Source organism: Callithrix jacchus, chromosome 12 (genome assembly GCF_049354715.1).
Source record: "Callithrix jacchus isolate 240 chromosome 12, calJac240_pri, whole genome shotgun sequence".
Classification (NCBI taxonomy): Eukaryota; Metazoa; Chordata; class Mammalia; order Primates; family Cebidae; genus Callithrix; species Callithrix jacchus.
In genome coordinates, this window is record NC_133513.1 from 50803256 (window position 1) to 50809857 (window position 6602).

Here is a 6602-nt window from a genome sequence, read left to right on the forward strand (position 1 = left end):
TTCCTTCATACACATCAGTATCTTGTATAGGACTCTTAACTGTATGGCAGAAGGAGGAGTAGTGGCCTCATTTTAGTCTTGGTGAGGTGGAGAGGGCAGTACGTGTATGAGAACCCCAGTCTTGGGATCGTGGTTTTTGCCTCCTTGAGCTCCATGGCACTCCAAGCTAAGACCCGCATGTTTTGTGGGGATGCAGTTTCTTCCTTGAGCTAATTGAGGCCTTCTCCTGGCCCCATCTCAAACTTGATTCTGTCCGGGACTCCCGAAGGCCCAAGCACTTCCCTCCTCCCTTCGTGAGTGTCGAGAGGACAGACAGAGGGTCACAGCATCAGTCTCGTTGCCTGTCACATGAGGCTAAGGAGAGCACTGACATCCAGGGTATTGTGAGGGCACAGTGAAACTGCATGGAAGGTGCTTACCACAGTACCTGGCACACAGGAAGCACTTAATAAATGTTGGCTAGCATGTTCTTCTTCTTTGGGTCACTATGAAGGTGCACCCACCTGGCCAGGCACTAGGTTTTTGGGCATGCTGGAGTCTAATTGGATGCTATCTAGCCCACACCTGGCCATAGCTCCAGGGGCAGGTGCTGGGCTGGATTCATGTCTGTGCTCCTCACCATCTGACCAGTCCAGCCCAACGTACCTCACACATAGCGAGGCTCAGTGCAAAGCTCCCTGAAGGGAGGAACAAGCCGATAGGGCTTTTATAAACTACAGAAGGAAACCTGTGTCACAAATGAAATAGCATGTTAGGATTTACTTACATATTTAAAATAAAATTATTTTCTTGGGAACAGTTTTGTGAGATATAATTCACTTACCATATAACTTCTCTATTTGAAGTGTACAATTCAGTGATTTTAGCATATGACAGAGTTGTGCAACTGTCACCTTTATCAGAGACCATTGTCATCACCTGAGAAAGGAACTTCATACTCCTTAGGTATCACCTCTTTTTTTTTTTTGAGACAGAGTCTGGCTCTGTTGCCCAGGTTGGAGTGCAGTGGTATGATCTCGGCTCACTGCAACCTCCTGGGCTCAAGTGATTCTTGTGCCTCAGCCTCCTGAGTAGCTGGGATTACAGGCATTGCCACCATGCCTAGCTAATTTTTCTGTTTTTAGTACAGATGGGGTTTCATCATGTTGGCCAGGCTGGTCTTGAGCTCCTGGTCTCAAGTGATCCACCCGCCTCGGCCTCCCAAAGCGCTGGGATTATAGGCGTGAGCCACCTCGCCTGGCCCAGGTATTGCCTCTTGATCATCCATCCCCTCAAATCCGTAATCACTCATCAATTTCTCTCTCCATAGACCTGCCCATTCTGGACATTTCATATAACTGGAATCATGTAACGTGTGTTCTTTTATGACTGGCTTCTTTCACTTCATATAATATTTTCACCCATGTTATGGTGGGTATCGATTCCCATAATTTAGATGTTCCTTCTTGTATTTTCTGGAAGAGTTTGTAAAGAATTGGGACCAAGTCCTTTTCAGATGTTTGATAGAATTTACCTATGATGCCATCTGAGCCCAGGCTTTCATTTGTGGGTAGACTTTTGATGACTGCTTTTAGCTCTTTACTCATTATAGACCTATTCTGATTTTTTTCTTTTTGACTCCGTTACTAGAGTCTGCTTCCTCCTGGGCATTTTCTCTAATTTGTCTGACTTACTGGCCCACAGGTGTGCACTGTATTCTCTCAGCATCCTTTCTGTTTCTGTAGGGTCATTAATAATGTTCCTTCTTTCATTTCTGCTTCTTGTCATTCGAGTCCTCTCTTTTATCTTGGTCAATCTAGCTAAAGTTTTGTCAATCATTTTGAACTTTTTGAAGAACAAACTTTTGGCTTATTTGATTTTTCTGTTGTTTTTTCATTCATTACTTTCCACTTTAATCTTTATGTTTAAATTATGGTAAAATACATATGATATAAAATTTGCCATCTTAACCATTTTTAGCTTATGGTTCAGTGGTATTAAATATTCACGTTGTTGTATGACCATCCCCACCTTCCAGCCACAGGACTCTTTTCATCTTGCAAAAGTGAAACGCTGTACCCATTAAATAATAATTCTCCCTTCCTGCCCCCAGCAACCCCATTCTACTTTCTGTCTCTATGAATTTGACTGCTCTAAGTACTTCATGTAAGTGGAATCACATGGCATTTGTCCTTTTGTGACTGGCTTAGTTCACTTAGCATAATTTCCTCAAGATTCATCCACATTGTAGCATGTAACCGTTTCGTTCCTTTTTAAGGCTGAGTAATATTCCATTGTATGTATATACCATATTTTTTCCTCAGTTCACCATCAATGGACAACTGGTTTGCTTCCACCTTTTGGCTATTGCAAATATTGCTGTTGTGATCGTGGTTTGTAAATGTCTTTGCTTGCTTTCAATTCTTCCCTCCAATCTTTGTTATTTCCTTTCTTCAGTTTGCCTTAGATTTAGTTTGCTCTTTTGCTAGTTTCTTAAGGTGGAAGGTTAAATTATTGATTTTATATCCCTTCCTTCCTTCCTGCCTGCCTGCCTACCTGCCTTCCTCTTTTTATGGAAACAGGATCCCACTCTGTCACCAAGGCCAGAGTGCAGTGATGTGATCACAACTCATTGAAGACTCAAACTCCTGGGCTCAAGCAATCCTCCCATCTGATCCTCCACAAGCGCTGGGATTACAAGCATGAGCCATTGTGCCTGGCACCTTCTCCTTTTCTAATGTAGATGATTACAGCTATGCATTTTTTTCTGAGACCCATCCCATAAGTTTTGGTATATTGTGTCTTATTTTCATTTATCACAGGGTAGTTTTTGTATTCCCCTTGCAATTTCCTTTTTGACTTGCTGGCTGTTTAGGAGTGTGTTGTTTAATATTCACATATTTGTGTGCTTCCCAAATATCTTTTAATGATGTCTGACCTTATTCCATTGTGGTCATAGAATATTTTATATTATATTAATCCTTCTAAATGTCTTGCAGTTTGTTTTAGAACCCAGCGTTATGAGTTATTGTGGAGAACATTTTGTGTGCATTTGAGAGAAATGTATTCTGCTGTTGTTTGGTGGAGTGTTTTATAGATGTCTGTTAGGTCTCATTGGTTCACAGTGATGTCTGTGTCTTCTTTTGCTTTGTTGATATTCTGCCTAGTTCTTTTATTATTATTTTAAGTGGGGGCTATTTAAGTCTTCAGAAATTATTGTTTGTCTATTTCTTTCTTCAATTCTGTCAGTTTTTGCTTCGTGCATTTGGGTGTTCTATTATTAGGTGTACCTATGTTTATAGTTGTTGTATCTTCTTGATGGATTAATCCTTTTATCATTATAAAATGTTCTTTATCTCTAGTAAACTTTTTTGTTTTAAAGTATGTTTTGTCTGATATTAATATACCTAGCTTTCTAATAGTTGCTGATTACATGACAGATATTTTCCCATCCTTTTATGTTCAATCTATTCATATATTTGAGTTTAAAATGCATCGCCTATAGATAGCATATAATTGGATCTTGTTTTTTGTCATCCAATCTGAAAATCCTTGCCTTTTGATTGGATTGTTTAACCCACTCATATTTAATGCTATTTTTGATATAGTTAGAATCAGGTCTGCCACTTGCCTTCTAAATTACTCTTGTCTTTTTTATTTCTCTATTCCTTCTAAAGAAGAATACAATAAATTGCTTTCTTTTGCATTAATTTTCTAAGTAACGTTTTAATTTCTTTAATATTTCTTTCACTATGTTTTTGAGTTATTTTCTTAGGGTTGCTCCAGGGTTTGTCTTATACATTGTGTCTTACCAGAACGCCTCAGATTTATGACTGAAATCCCGTGAGATGCAGAAATGGTCCTCCTGCCTAGCTCTGTTCGCTCCTCGTTTTGGCTTTCGGCAGCTTTGCTATACTACGTCTGTTTTCGCATCCCTTTATGTTTATCCTGCTTAAGGTCTGTTGAACCACTTAGATGCATTGTTTAAATTTTTTCATCAGATTTGGGAAGTTTTCAGCCATGATTTCTTCAAGTATTTTTCTGCTCCTTTATCTCCTCTCCTTCTGTGGGATGATTTTTAAATGATCTAAATGCTTTAAAAATCTTTAATCATCTAACTGGGAGTAGAATGTGCAGAACCCTAGGCCAACCCTGTCTAGGTCCTGAAGCTGCCCATGGTGCCCCAGGGGTCTAGAAGGGTGACAGTGAAAGTGAGCTTAAAGCATTCACTGCCACAGGAGCCAAAGGTTGGTCACTTATTAGTTGTCCCTTTCTCACTTTCATAGTACGATAGAGGTGTCCGAGCTCGGCTCATCAGACTGATGGGGCCTCTCACATATCCCCAGGGCAGCGGGAGGGGGATGGGCACTGGCAGGAAGAATGGGAACCCCCAAAACAGAGGAAGAAGGTGCTACAAGCCAGTACTGAATGTCACCAAAGGGCAGGCCTTCCATGGGGGGTAAGGCTGTGCCTAGGCCGTGCTCCACCTCCAGCCAATGTCAGCGCCGAGCCAAGAAGGATTAGGACTCAAGAGTGTCTATCATTTGCTTCTTGAAAAAACACCTGCTGTTGTCCCCATGCAGTGTCCCAGCCATCCAACCTAAGGGTAATGGTAATATGATACCCCATACAATAGCAATACCCTGTAAGCACTGTGTTTAGCACTGAGTTCCACTGAGTTTAGGATGTTGTATGTGTTAGCTAATTTAATGCTGTCAAAAATTCAGTAGGTTCTATACTGATCTCCAGTTGCCAGATGATAAAACTGACACCCAGAGAAGTTAAGTGACTTGCCCAAGGCCACCCAGCTAGTGGTGAATATCAAAGCTGGAATGGGAACTCAGGTGCTCCTGATTCTAATGCACGTGCTTTTAAAACATCATCCTGCATCAACCTTGGCATCAAGACTTTCATCTCCACTGTCATTCCCAGAAAGTCAGGGTTCTTTAAAAAGAGAGATGATTGGAAGTAGAGAGGGACCATGACAATGTGGGCAGAAGCCATCCCAGGCCCGGTCTGGCCAAGTTGGTGTGCCTGGTAGTTTCACCACCAGTCCACCGTCAGGGTGTCTGCTGCCCCGGTGTAGTCAGGTAGGTCAGGAGTGGGTTGGGCTTGCCAGCTCTGGTGGCAACAGAAAACCCACTGACTGCAGGGAGACGTGCTGATATCTGCTGGGCCTGCCTGCAGGGTTGCCTGGTATCCCGTGTTGGCCTCTGCACTGGTCAGGACTGAGCAGCAGTGTCTTGCTCTGAGCCAGCTGCACTTGCCTGCAGGGGTCTGTGGCAGGGGGCCTGGCACAGTGCCACATCTGTGCCCAGGACACACAGTCTATCCAGGACAGAGCAGGGCTCAGGACATGCTCTTGTCACCCAACCATTCCTGAGAGCCTCTTGTGTGCCAGGCCTGTGCTAGATAAGGCCCTTCGCCTGTCCTCAGTGGGACAGATAGAGTGTTGGCCACTCCGGGGTACCAAGGCTGTGGTGAGCCCAGCCCTGTGTGCCAGCCCAGCTCAGCCTGGAGCTTCGTGGGAGGACTCAGAGAGGAGGAGCTTGGATTTGGAGTGGAGAAGGCTTCCAAGCAAGCGTGTAAATAACAGGAATATGTTTTCCGGGTACTGCGAGCCCTGGGCCACAGCAGGCGCTCCTGGGGGAGGAGCGGGGGTGTGGTTGGAACAGGTGATGAAGGGCTTGCGTGCCAGGCTGCACAAACTTGGACTTTATCTGGAGGCCAGGGAGAAGGGTTTTAGGTGACATGCTTAGATTGGCATTTTGAAAGATCCTGTTAGTAGCAGGTTGGAGGCCGGGCTGAGGAGGCAAGAGTGCTAAGGAAGCCAGCCCCTGAGCATGGTTAGGGGCTGATAAGACTGGACACAAGACAGCAGTGAGCAGAGGCTGAAGGGGAGGGAACGGATTCTGGAGACTGTAGAAAAGTGCCATCTGTAGGGCCTGGTGCCCAGTGACGGGGAGAGGAGCAGGTGGCAAGGAGGGCTACCAGATCTTTAGGGTAGCTGCCTGGACAAAGGGCTGCCACCTGAGATACAAATAAACATGCAGGAACAGGTAGATTCGCCTTCATTTATCCATTCTGCAGTCATTTATTTAACGTCTACTATGTGTCAGATGCGTAGCAGGCATTAGAGGACAACACAGTGAGCAAAACAGGAAAGGCTCCCTCTGTCTAGGGACTTACGTTTCAGATGGTGAAGTCAGGCAGTAAGTACAAATCAGTGAGAACACAGGGAAATATCAGATCAGCTGAAGAACACAGAAGAGTGCTTCTCTGCGAACACCAGGCTGCCTTCTCCATGAGAAGCAGTAGTTAGTAGCACATGTAGGTCCATGATACTTTTAGGGTCTACAGATACGTTTCTTTTTCATTTTTTGAGATGGAGTCTTGCTCTGTTACCCAAGCTGGAGTGCAATGGTGCGATTTTGGCTCACTGTAACCTCCACCTTTAGGGTTCAAGTGATTTTCCTGCCTCAGCATCCCCAGTAGCTGGGATTACAGGCATCCGCTACCACACTCAGTTGATTTTTATATTTTTAGTAGAGACGGGGTTTCACCATGTTGGCTGGACTGGTCTTGAACTCCTGACCTCAAGTGACCTGCCTACCTCGGCCTCC

General features: G+C 44.3%; 1 protein-coding gene across 1 annotated transcript in view; it reads left to right on the forward strand.

Annotated features, from left to right (window-relative positions):
• ZCCHC24 (zinc finger CCHC-type containing 24) overlaps nucleotides 1-6602 on the forward strand; it is a 63690-nt gene that overhangs the window by 15234 nt on the left and 41854 nt on the right. The gene's annotated exons all lie outside the window — the stretch shown is intronic.